Source organism: Mustela putorius, unplaced genomic scaffold (genome assembly GCF_011764305.1).
Source record: "Mustela putorius furo isolate JIRA1106 unplaced genomic scaffold, ASM1176430v1.1 tig00000179_pilon_pilon_pilon, whole genome shotgun sequence".
Lineage (NCBI taxonomy): Eukaryota > Metazoa > Chordata > Mammalia > Carnivora > Mustelidae > Mustela > Mustela putorius.
The window spans coordinates 14,721,975-14,735,497 of record NW_025421305.1 but is presented as its reverse complement, the minus strand read 5'-3'; the positions used below and the strand labels follow the sequence as shown (position 1 = coordinate 14,735,497).

At 43.9% G+C, this 13,523-nt stretch overlaps 1 pseudogene; it reads left to right on the top strand.

Moving 5' to 3' along the window:
- The first annotated feature begins 10,066 nt into the window (after positions 1-10,066).
- On the top strand, positions 10,067-10,401 carry LOC123391113 (annotated as a pseudogene).
- Positions 10,402-13,523: the final 3,122 nt, after the last annotated feature.

Below are 13,523 nucleotides of genomic sequence, written 5' to 3'. Positions count from 1 at the left end.
GCTGAGCAGAGAGCCTGATGCAGGACTCCATCCCAGGACCCTGAGATCATGACTTGAGCCAAAGGCAGAGGCTTAACCCACTGAGCCACCCAGGCACTCCTCTGGTGCAGGTTCTTACACCAGCACAACATATGTCGTCAAATGCAGGATGGTAAAAGGTGCATGTCTTTCTTTTGTTAGGTGGGAGAAGGGGATTGTAGAAGACGGGTGTAGACAAGAGTGAGCAGTCAGCCCATGGATAGAGCCACCAAAGGTACTTTGTCAGACAACCAGTTTTAGGTCCAAGATGTCCAAGATGTCCAAGATGTAGAAAGTGATTTCCGTAGAGTATCCTAAGGGATAAAGTCCTGCAGGGCACAAATGGCTGAGAGCTCCACTCTGGCCACAGCCAGAATCAGATGGTTCTGCTTATCCCTCTGCTCCTGCTCAGGCCTTTGACAGAAAACAACTTTCCTTCAGGATTACCTAGAATGCAGGACCCTGATGGGCTTCTGTTGATTTCTTTTTTTTTTTTTTTAAGATTTGGCCTCCTGGGGGCGCCTCAGTGGCTCAGTTAGTTAAGTGTCTGACTTGGGCTGCGGTCATGGGTCATGATCCCAGGGTCCTGGGACGGAGCCCCTCATCGGGCTCTCTGCTCAGCAGGGAGGTTGCTTCTCCCTCTCCCTCTGCTGCACTCCCTCTTTGCTCTCTTACACTATCTATTAAATTAATTAATTAATTTTTTTTTAAGTGGAGGCCTCCTGGAAAATAATTCTTCCTTCTCTGTCTCTCTTGAGGTCTTAAAGATAAATTTTGGTCCCCAGGAGCTACTTAGAAAAAGGTAGATGTCACTTTTCAGCAGCAGTCTGCTCACTTTGACAAGTCAAGGGGTTTCCCATCTTGGGGATTGCTGGCCAAACCACCCAGCATGGATATAGACAAGGAAGCCAGAGGCAGGTCTCCCTGCCTGCCCGCCTCCCCCACCCCCCTTCCAACCTGCCTCCTGGTCAGGGCACAGGACTACAATCCTGGACACCAAAACACAGTTACATTGAACGAGAATGATCAAACTATTTTTTCCTGTCGAAAAGCAATTCTAATTTGATGGATTGGTTTGGCAACGAGGGCTGTATTCACCAGAAGGTGCTACAGAAGACATTTTTCATAATTTCGATCAGCTTGGTCTGCAACAACGTAAATAAAGCCCACACCCGTATGTGGGAATATTCAACCGACTCAGCTATGAAGATGACACAAATTCACATGTCTATGTTTTTTTTAAAAACATGCACAAAGGCACACGATCGTTCGCAATTGTTTTAGAGGGGTTATGAGCCAAGTCTGAAGGCCCCTGGACCTTCAGGTTCTCTCCCAAACCACCTGCCAGTGGAGAAGTTTGCGCGCGCGGCTGAGTTGCGATTCTAGGTTTGCTCTGCAGAGGGCAGCATTGGTAAAACGTTGGGAGGCCGAAAAAGACTTGTGGGGTTTTTATTCCCTCGCCCTAGTTTTCAGCCAACTTTCCTCTTTTGCCTTCAGGCAATTTTAATTAGAGTAAGATGAGGGGAGTAGCTGTTTGACCAGAACGGAAACAAGAAAGGCCTCCGTGTCTGGTACACGTTTCCAGGGCTAACACCGTATTACTCGTGCTTTTCGTATTTTTCTAATGACTTTATTTGCGGAGTCTAATAGTTCCCGACACCAAGTGGGTGTACAAAAAGTGTTTGATGGAAGGACAGTTACACTATTGCCAGCTCCAGGGAAGCTTTCGGTTGCATACACAGATGAGCGGGTCTACCAGACTCAGCAGAGGGGCTCCCCGAGTCCCTGGCATGGGGGAGTCCAACAGACCTCAGGAAGGGCGGGGCCATCTAGAACCTAAAAGGACTTTGCGCCTGGCGACACAAAATGGCCTCAAAGTGACTCCAGCTGTTTCCAGTTCTCTCTGTGACCCCAGGAAATTATTTTCTGATGCGCTCCTCTAAGAAAATCGTGCCATTTCCTTATTGTCAGTTTATTATTGCCAGGCCTTGAATAAATGGCTGAAAATTTAAATTGAAAGCACTGGTAACGCACGTAGACAAATAATCCATGATTCACCTTGAACGTTGCTGTGTCAGCAGTCGAAAGCTTCTTTCAAAGATGAGACAGGGAAGGGAAATCAGGCGCAAAGAATAAGCGTGACGTCACGCGTTCTGCCTCTGAGGTTCTCTGTTCCTCTTTCCAGCAAAGGACCCGCACGGAGCTCCCTGCCATGGCCCGCCTTCCACCCCAGCTTAAAAGGCTACACACTTCTCTTTCTGGAGGTAAAAAGTGCCTTCAGGCAAGTTTTAACATGTGAGTGTTTGTGGCCTCCCCTGGGGCATTGGTATATTTGTTTAACTGGAATCGAAATAAAAGGCTCCTGTAGCAGGAATTCCAGCGTGAGGGAAAGGGGAGGGAGGCAGCTTTTCCACATGGCGGGCTCCGCAGCTGTTGCCCAGGCGTCCAGGCAGGTGTGAAAGAACCATGGCCTCCTCTCAGCCCTTCTTCCAGCTGCCCTTCACCACCCCTGTGCCCTCCAAACAGAGTGTCATTTACAAAGGACCTGATTCTTTCAAGGGAATGGACAACCCCCAGATTGCTTTCTACCACTAACCAGTCCTCTTGCTTTTTTCTAAAATTGGGAACATTCCAAAGCACTTATGTGCATGTGTGTATGTATATAAGTGTACACGTGTGTATATATATAAATGTGTGTGTGCTACATGCAGTGTATATGCACATATTATATGTGTGTGTATAAGCACATACATTTAAGCATACAATTAACTGCGAAAATGTAAGGCTTGCTATATCAGGAACTGTATAACCTGCCAGAAAGAATCTGTCATCACCACCACCAAAGGTCAACATTTATTGATTAAACACCCATATTCATATGAAACGTCAGCTGACAGCTCTTGCTGAGTTTACCGTGTAAGTAAACACCAGTACGAACCCTTCCCATAGAGGGAAAGGCAGACTGAGAAATGAACAGTGAAGGCCAGGCAGCTGACTAAATTAATAAAGACATACTCTGTTTTGTTTTGTTTTTTTAAGATTTTTTTTTATTTATTTGTTTGACCGAGAGAGATCACAAGTAGGCAGAGAGGCAGGCAGGGGGGGGGGGGGGGAAGCAGGCTTCCTGTGGAGCAGAGAGCCTGATGCTGAATTCAATCCCAGGACCCTGAGATCATGACCTGAGCTGAAGGCAGAGGCTTTAACCCACTGAGCCACCCAGGTGCCCCCTCACTGTTTTTGAATCTATGGGATACAAGTGTCCATCCTGCATAGTATCACAGACTTGGCCATGCCCTTTTGTCTTCACAGTCTCAGAGCAGACTAGTTGTGATGCTGACCCGCTCCCAAGCTGACTTATTCAGGGACTGGCTTATTCCAGACTAAGCCACTAACTTCCTGTTTTTAGATGGTAACACCAGGACCCTGGTACCAAGGTGCCCATATGAGCTGAATATTTATGTGTCCCTCTCCATTCATATGTTGGAATTCTAAGCCTTGCCGGAACGGTATTAGGAGGTGGAGGAGCACACTCAGTTAGTTACTCCAACAGGGCATTTGGTTCATTACCTCCCCTAAAACTCTCAGAAAACCATGTGAGGAAACCAAAGCTTAGAGAGGTTATGGATTTGCAAAAGAAATAAGAGCAGATGGGACCAAACCTAGATCTGTTGAGCCAGAAGCTCACGTTTTTAACTGACTCTGCTATCCCAGTTCCCTGGACTTGCTCATTAAATGTTTGTTGAGAAGAAAAAAAAAAAAAAAGTCCCATGAAGAACTTCAAAAAGAAGAAAAAGACATTGCATCCTGTTGCCATCAGCCTCTGTAAATAAATAGCACTGATAAATACACTGTCTTGGTTATGGTTAATGTATTATTTCCATCTGTGTCTTAAAGGGAGGTGACGGGCATGCAGCAGGAAAGGGTCGAGGGAAACGGACAGGAGTGAAATGGCTTTGAGCTCCTGAATGCGCAGGCACCTCTCTTCCCCATAAGGCAAATGGACAACACGCTTTCTGGGAGAAAAGTCGAGCCTTTCCCCATGATCTATCTCTCCCCCTTACAACAGTCACTTCTCTCAGAGGGCGATGCGTTCTCTCTGCCAGCCCCTAGGGTTAAGCATCCCAGTCACGAAGGATGTAATCCACCTCATGGTGAAGACCCTTGACAGGGTGGATGTCTGATACAGTTCACTGCTCTGCAAACTTGAAGAATTCGAGCGCTGGCTGGAATACTGCTGAGAATACTGCTAGCTTCCTCTTTCCTGATGGCGTGGCTGAGTGCCGTCACTCCTGGGATTCTGGCAGGCTGGCTTCCTGGCCAGATGTCTCTCATCCACACCTGTAGACCTTAGGAAACCAAGGGTGACCTCAGTATGTGCGGCCTTGATTTCCTTCCCATCACTGCCCTTGAGATGTGGAAACAGAATGAACATCCACACCAGGACCATCCACTCAACAAGCAAGTCAGGGAAGGGAACTTCCTCACTTTATGGTCAGCAAGTCAGGTGTTGGGTTGCCTCCTGACACGTCTGGCTGGAGGACAAGGTCATCCATCCAGGGGATGCGGTTGTGTTCTTGCAGTGTGGTGTGACTGGGCTTCCACCTCATGGCTCATCCAGAAGTATGGTTTTGATTCTTAAGTGATAACCTCAGAGCCTATGTCAGAGCAAGGAAGCCATCCCTTTCAGGTCATTGGATATTGGATTAAGGCGGCCTATTGAAGCGCTGCCTTTGTGCACTACACTATCTTGGCCTCTCTTAAAAGTGCTATTTCTGGGGCACCTTGGTGGCTCAGTCATTAAGCGGCTGCCTTCGGCTCAAGTCATGATCCCAGGGTCCTGGCATCAAGCCCCACATCAGGCTCCCTGCTCTGCTGAAAGCCTGCTTCTCCTTCTCCCACTCTCCCGGCTTGTGTTACTTCTCTCACTGTGTCTCTCTCTGTCAAATAAATAAAATCTTAAAAAAAAAAAAAAAGAGTGTTATTTCTGAGCCACTTTTTTCATATTCTGCCACTTTTTGCATCAAGGGACGTTCTATCAGCTATAGGAATGTTTCTGTGAGAGCCACTATACAGATGCTGTTAAGGATATGGCCCAATGCAGCTGATAGCACTGATCCTCTTTTTCATGCCACATAGGGGAAATGTGCCTTGGTTTAAGGAACCAGAAAAATGCATATTTCTCCTGCGTGTTAACATGCATTTCTCTTTGGGGCATTGCGAATCTTATAGATCGTAGCATTCCCTTCTTTGCTTTGGATGCTGGGAAACTCAAAGCCAAATATTTTGCCCATTTCCAACAACTTGTATAGACCTTATAACATGCGTTTTCTGTATATACTTTGTGCTGTGTTCATCTTATTTCCCTGTCCCCATTTTCCTTTTGCCCTAATTAATTCATCTCTAAGTTGTTGTTTATCCCTGTATTAGAGTAGGCTAACTGGAGTAAAAAATGACTCTAAATCTCAAAACAATAAAAGAGGTTGACTTATCACTTATCTGAAGTGTAATGTGGATATGACTTGGGGGTTCCCCTCCAAGTGTGCAACACAGGAAATTAAGTTCTTTAGCTCGGCCATCTTCCATGCATTGTCCTAAGGTGGCTACCAGAGGTATAAAGATGGGAAGCACATCAGACACTGAACTCTCTCAGCCTGGAAATGGCACACACCATTTCCTCTCACATTCCATTGGCCAGAACTAGTCAGCAGGACAAAAAGTGCTGGGAAATATTGTTTCCAATTTGACAGCCCCTTCCCTGAAACAACTTGACGTGAGAGGGAAGACAAATTCTTGCTGATCAGCTACTATCTCTGCCACACTCTCTAAATTACCTCTTGAACCAATAAAATTAAACTAAGGGACACCTGGGTGGCTCAATGGGTTAAAGCCTCTGCCTTCGGCTCAGGTCATGATCCCAGGGTCCTGGGAGCAAGCCCCGCATCAGGCTCTCTGCTCAGCAGGGAGCTTTTCTCCTCCTCTCTCTGCCTGCCTCTCAGCCTATTTGTGATTTCTCTGTCAAATAAATAAATAAAATCTTTTAAAAAAGAAAATTAAAGTAAGCTAATAGACTTTACAGAAAAAGGAAATATGCCCTTTTCCCTGCCAAAAACTAGTACTATTAATCAAGAAATAACCAAAACCATGGAGATCTATGGTTGGACTCTATGCTGCATATTACAAGTGGTACAAAGTGTGAGTTACAGTTCTCGCCTTCAAGTTGATTGGTGGGAGATGTGGCCACCCTCAGAACCATTCTGTGGTGGAAACATCATTCCACCAAGTCTCATCCCTGCCCTTACTGAACTCTGTAAAAAAGAGGGTTAGATGCAACAAGGAGCTACCTCTGTCTATGGAATAAGAGAAATCCTTTTGGGGCACCTTGGTGGCTCAGTTGGTGAAGCATCTGTCTTTGGCTCAGGTCATGATCTGTGCATCCTGGGATTGAGCCCTGTGTCAGGCTCTCTGGTCAGTGGAGAGTCTGCTTCTCCCTCTCCTTCTGCTGCTCCCTCTGCTTGTGCTCTCTCTCTCTCAAATAAATAAATAAAATCTTAAAAAAAAAAAAAAAAAGGGAAGGAAGAAAGAAAGCTCTACAGTAGCCCACTTCGAGGTGGCCAGTAGAAAGTTAGGACACAGGGACTCTTCATTTCATTTCTAGTCTTCACTCTGAGATGGCTCTGGTTAAGGGTTTAGTTTCCTCCTGCCTGGATTCCTAATTTGCAGATTGGAGGTAATGATATTTGCCTACCTTGCCTTAGGATTAATTAGTGGTTGTGCTGTCCTTTGAGCCTACAGATGAAAAGCTTTTAGTGAGCACAGTGCATCATCCCCTTCACAACTGTCATCATCACCATCATTACTTTGTATCCTTAAGATAAAGTGGTGGAGTTCCCACACAAAGTTTCCGAGAGACTTGAAATTTTTCAACCTTCTCCTCTATGTTTTGTTTTTTTTTTTAAAGGATCAATCCACTGCCCTTTCTTTGTGACATTGTTGTCAAGGACTGAAAAAGAGGGAGCTAACCATGATTTCTCAGAGACCCATGTTTTACACACCCTAACCTGATAGTGCATTTCTCCCAATAAGCAAGCCTAGACATTTCAACTATACCCCAAATCCAGAATATAAGAGATGTATCAGAAAGAGGATAAAGAGAAAACTTTTAGAGAAACTCTTTTAATAATCTCAGAACTCCTTAAAAAAATATTTTTTCTCCCAGAAAAATCACTAAAGAAATAGATCTTTTCTGCTTGCTAGATGACATTATAAAAAGGAGAGTTATTTCCTTCCAACCCAATACTCTGGGCTGATCCCATGTCCTTGGGAGCTTCTTAGTCTCTGAACTCAACAGCAGTTCAAGTTCTGATGTGAGAACTAGAGTCTTTTCCTGGGGAGATTGGAGGGCTTTGAGTGACATTCTGTTTTTGAAAGTGGGAGCTGGGACCAGAGGTAGTGTGAGTTTCAAAGTGATAGGAGCAGAGCCAAACAAGTGGGTTCAGGTTTTCAGAGAAGAACCTGATGTTTTCCTGACACATAAGCTTAGTGTTCCAGATCCAAGACTGAAGAAGGTAAAATCAAATGGTGACCTTCCTACATAGTTCTAGTCCCCAAGATAAATTTAACTGGAGTCTTGATACTTGAGGGAAACCATTAAAATGGACTTTGCTAAGCCAGTGGAAACCTCTTCACTTACTGATGCAGGTGTCACTTCATTTTACAGTAGTGCTGAAATATAAAAGCTGGTCAGGATTGGAAGAGCTGGAATGACTACTCCTATCATCCCAGCCTCAGCTTATCTGCAAGTGAACAATGACAAGTTGCACAAGGGGATTGGAAGTTTTGCTTTCGCTTTTGTGGTGATTCAAATGCTTAGTTGGGCAATAGTGTTAATCCTAAACATGTTTACAGTTCTTCCTGTGTGCTAGGTATTCTTTTAGTACCATTCATTGTATGAAATAAATCTTTTAGTCCTTGAACAACCAATGTTTATTTGGAGGAACAGGAGGCAATTTCTATTATAACCTCACATTAGAGATAAGGAAACTGAGACAGGAAAGGTTTAAATGTCTTATCTAAGGTATCATGGCCAGTCAGAGGGGGAGCCAGGAATTGAACCCATCACTGCAAGGAAACAATTTCCACGAGGGCAGAGATTTTTGTCTCTTTAGAACACTGATATGTCCCAAGAGCCTAGAAATATTCTTGGCATAAAATAAAATAGAGTCCTAGAAAATATATAACGATATAGGTGTTTCCGAAAGGAAAAGCAGAGTAAATGGAAATGACAAGTTTATCAAGGAAATAATACAAGAATATTTTCCAGAACTGAAGTACCTCCAATACAGAAAAAGGAAAGAGAAAAGGCCCAACAAGTCATGTCACTGTGGGCTTCAGAATACTAGCATTAAGGAAAAGATCCTGGAAGTTTGCAGACAGAACTAAGAAAGAGTGGTTTTGGATTTCCCAACAACAATAAGAGCTAGAAGATAATAGGAAAAGGTCTTCAGAATTTTGAGGGAAATTTTTTCCAACCTAGAATTCTGTGTCTAGCTAAACTATCTATCAAATATGAAGGCAGAACAAAGTCATTTAAACGCAGGCCAAGACTTTAAATTTTCCTCCACCAACTCTTTCTCAGGAAGTTCCTGAAGGACATGCTCTCCTTAAGTAGGAGATTAAACCATAAAATAGGGAGGCACAGGGAAGCAGGGACTCCAACAGGGTATGGGCGGAGGGGGTTGCAAGGTTGTAGAAAAGGGAACAGCAGATCCAGTGAAAAATCAGTCCAAATTGAAGCAGGAGGACAGAGAGGTCTCTGCTAAAAAAAAAAAAAAAAAGTACATATTCATAACAATGTAAGCACCAAATATTGATGTAACCCCCATTTAAGAAATGTCCATGTTGGAAGGTGGACAGTGGAGGAGGAGATGGAAAAAAACTAAAGTACTCTTTCTACAGTGAAAAGTCATCAGATGATGCTTACAATTAAAAACTTAATAAATTGCAATATAAAATATTCAAGTAAAATATGGAGATAAATACCTAGAAAAAAAGAATCAGTGGTTTCCCATGGGGAGAAGACCTCAGGTGGAGAATGGGAGCAGAAAGCTGATATTCCTTATTATAAATATAGTGTGTTATTTGCCTCTTGAAGCTACCACATGTAGAATATTATAAAAATACAAATTCAGAGCACCTTGGTGGCTCAGCTGGTTAAGCATCTGCCTTCAGCTCAAGTCATGATCTCAGAGTCCTAGGATTGAGGTTCATGTCAGGTGGGGAACCTGCTTCTCCCTCTGCCTGCTGCTCCCCCTGCTTGTGCTCTCTTGCTGTCAAATAAATAAATAAAATCTTTAAAAAAAATTCGTGGTCATCAGGAAAGGAGGAGGAGGAGGGGTTATGATGGCGACTCTGGAAGGACACAAGCAGGATACTTGTTGGGGTGGAGAGGTCCTGGGCAGGTGGCCTAGCCCAATCCAATCTCTCCTTCTTCTTCTTCTTTAAATATTTATTTATTTATTTATTTATTTATTTTAGAGGTAAATATGGGAGGGAGTATGTGTGGGAGCAGGGGCAGGGAGTGGCAGAGGGAGAGGGAGAGCATTTCAAGCAGACTCCCTGCTGAGCAAGGAGCCCAATGCCAGGCTCAATCCCACAACCCTGGGATCATGACCTGAGCCAAAATCAAGAGTCAGATGTTTAACTAACTGAGTCACAAGGTGTCCCTTGTCATATTTTCTATAGAGGGGGTAGAAAAATAATTCAGTCTTCCCCCTGACAGAGTTGATTAAAATCTATTTATCGTTGGTTGTTTAGAAAATTTCTCCCTAGTTTCCTGTTCATAATTGGCAATGTCATGTACATTTTTAATGTTGTTGTTCTAAATTTTGAAAGCCCTCTCTCTCCTTTTTGTTTATGAACTACTGCAGACACCTAGCTTTTGTGGTACTGCTTCAGACTTGTCAACTGCAAACTCAGGAATTTTGAAAAAGATTGTTGTATATAATTCTCATCAAAAACTATAGAAAAGGCACTCTCTGTCTTCTCGGCCCTGGGAGCAGCTCTCCTGCCACAGCCCCTCATCCCTTGGGAAAATGTACGCCTATACAAAGTCTGTCTCCACCCCGTTCTTGGTCAGGAGCCCCCCTCAGCTGTTGAGCCGATCACTGTCTCCAGTGGTGCTAAAACCACCCAAGACACTGACAGATGAAGCACCTTATAAGGGCCTGGAATTGGGACTGTGTTTGGGAGCCTCATCATCGGTTATGCCAGAAATCCCTCTCTGAAGAAACAGCTCTTCTCCTAAGCCATTCTGGGCTTTGCCTCTCGGAGGCCATGGGGCTCTTTTGCCTGATGCTGGCCTTTCTTGTCCTATTCGCCATGTGAAGGAGCCATCTCCACCTCCCACAGGTCTTTCTCCTGTGTCTCGTTTGCCCTGTATATTCCTTTTCCTATACCTCCCCTGGCAGCCTGGGGAAAGTGGTTGGCTCAAGGTTTGACAGAGGGAAGACAAATAAATACTGTATTAATAAGGGGAAAAAAAACTATAGAAAAAATATCTATAATGTATTATAATTGTCTATGCTTCATTTTCAAGTATGTACCTGACAGGAAAGAACTTGCATTTTGACTTGGCTTCTTTGAGAACTGAATCTTCCTTTTAGTGAATGTTCCACAGACTGTCCTCTGGCTCCAAACATTTCAAACCTTGTTGCTCCTCCACTCACCTCATACTACCAGTGCCAGATGCTGTAGGACACGTCATGTCATAAAATGACCTTTGTCCCCTTCATCCGCCTTTCACAACTCCCAGCCAGTGGGCAATAGGAGTATTCCTAACAATAACTGAACTGCATTCATAAAGCATATCTCCCTAAACCCAAACTAGATGTTTCTCAAACTCAACACCCCCACCCCCCTACCCAGAACACCCATGGGATCCCAAAACATCACTGACAATTGGGGTAGCTTGTCAAAAGGGAAATCAGAGTAGAAGAAACAGGATCTTCACTGATTGTGGTTAAAATTTGTCTTGCAAATTTTATGAAAAGCTATATGACTGTGAGAACCTGTGTTCAGGGTCTTAGAAGGGCCAGTGCAAGGGAGGCACCCTTGCACTCTCCTGAAAGACACCCTCCTGAAAGGAGGCACCTTTCAGCTTTATTCCCTCTGACTGGTGCTCAGGCAGGGAACTGTGCTCCAGACCTTCTGCCCAGACATGCCACGAGACAACTTCTGCCCAGAGTGGGGAGGGGAGGAAGCAGGCTCAGGGAGGCGGTATGGGGAGGACTGGCACCTGTCTCTCCAGAGCTGACCTTAGCTTATGTGACTTAAGGATGTGAGCAAAGGGCAAGGGAAGGAACATTTCCTGGGAAGTGCTTTCTCTGCCAGTTGGCAAGGGAGGGGACTCTGTAAGTGTGTGTAGACAGCAGCGAGTGGAGGGAACACTACACTAGGTGTTGGAGGGAAGCAGGAAAGAAAGAAAGGAAAGAAAGCAGTCCAACTCTTCTGGTCTCTAACGCTTACTAGTAGGCACCAGAGAAGCTCTCTTCTTCATTAAAATCTTTGTGTCACTCACCAGGATAATTGATGAATTCATATCTTACCATTTTTTCTAAAAACTGTCCTCTCTCCTTTATTTGCACGATTTATGCATTCTGTGGATTATAACTACAAGGGCTGGCCACAAACTGTACTTTGGATTGGCCTCTTCTATCATCAGTTATACATACAAAAGACATAAAGATTGATATAACTGGTAGACCAAGCAAAATAGAATGAGAAAGATGATTTAAGGCGGAAAGATCATAACACATTCCATAGCCAACACAAATTATTCTTGAAAGTCTGTTTACTTCTGGTTCTTGGGGAAACAAACATTTTTGGTAGCCTATCTTGTGCCTCTCATATTATCTCCTTTAAGGAGGAGGTATTACTTGTCATATTTCACAGGTAAGGACACAAACCGATAGTGGAAAAGTAATCCAAGGAGAAGAATAGGGGCCTGTCCAAGACAATACACTAACAAGGGTTCCCAAGTCATTTTTTTTTTTTAATCACCCCACACTGATAACTGAAAATCACCCATAGCATCAAGTTTCCTGGATAGCAACAGTCCTCTTCGCTAAAGGTCCTGATGTCCAGACCTGCATACTTAGGGCATCTGGACCTTGATGAAAGCAAAGGACCCAGCACAATCTCTTCCTCGTACTTTATAGAGCTCCTTGGTGTTTGCCTAGTGATCCAGGCAACTAATTGACATATTATCTTATTTTCCAGATTTGCCATTACCTTTAGAGGCAAACCCTAGAGCTCAGAAAGTATGCAGAAAAACTTATCCTAAAAATAGTTTAAAACTTCATTTTTCAACAACATTAGGAAGCCCTGGAGGTTAATATTGTGAAGTTGGATATGTTAAAAAAAAAACTTTTCATTTTTTGAGCCATTGCAAACATATGGAAGCATATTTTTCACACTATAGCCCAGGAAAGAGTCAACCAAACTTTTGCTTTCTCTGAGCTCACGTATCTGAAATGAAAGGTGATATTTCTTGCTTGCATGCCTGGTTTCAAAATGAAACCGGAACATCCCTAGCCTTCAGGCAGCTCTGGTAACCACAGACAGCTGGAAATTCTCCAGTCACAGTAAAGTAGGTTAGGGGGAATCTCCCAGTAGCTTCCACACAAATATGGGGGTGTGTGTGTATATACAGATATCTATATATCTATATTTGTAGAGGGGTTTTTGTTTTGTTTTGTTTTGTTGTTTTTTCATGAAGCACAGAAAGAACAGAGAACCACAACAGCAGTGACCAAGCGAACTGACTTCCTGGTCCTGAATTTGCATCATGACCTGCTTCTGAGTAGGCAGGCAGTCAGGGCTGAGGATAGAGAAAGAAAGGGGTTAGTGGCATGAACCCTTTGATTTTGTCAAAACTTTAGAGATGTTTCTTGAAGAATAAGCAGACTATTTTGTTCCCTTTTTTAAAAAGTACATAAAATATATGGCAAGGAATAGACACTGTTGCTTTTTCTCCCACAATCATAGATATTTTAGTCTCTGTCAGAAGAATGTCCTTGATCTGCATTGTCCCATAAAAGAGCAGAGGCAATCATAATGCCAGACCTATGCCTGCAAGTTTCTAATGACTTCTCAACTGACAACAATAACCATCACATTTGGGTAATTTTTTTTTTTTAACGGGAACCCATCACATTAGACCTTTCCCTCTGAGACACTAAACTTTATTCTCCACAGAATTGTGAGGCATCTGCTCCTGTCTCCCTCTTTTAAAACTCCCTCTCTGCCGCTCAAGTGTTTCCTCATCTCACTAGATGCCCAAGGCACTCTGGAGGCTCTGGATCCAAAGCAGAGCACAGGGCCATCTGCGTCCTTGCTACTCCAAGCCCAGCACCTGGGAGCTGGTTAAAAATGCAGGATCCTGGATCCCAGCCCAGACCCTCTGAGTCAGAGCCTGTATCTGAGTGAGATTCTTGGTGACTTCAGGG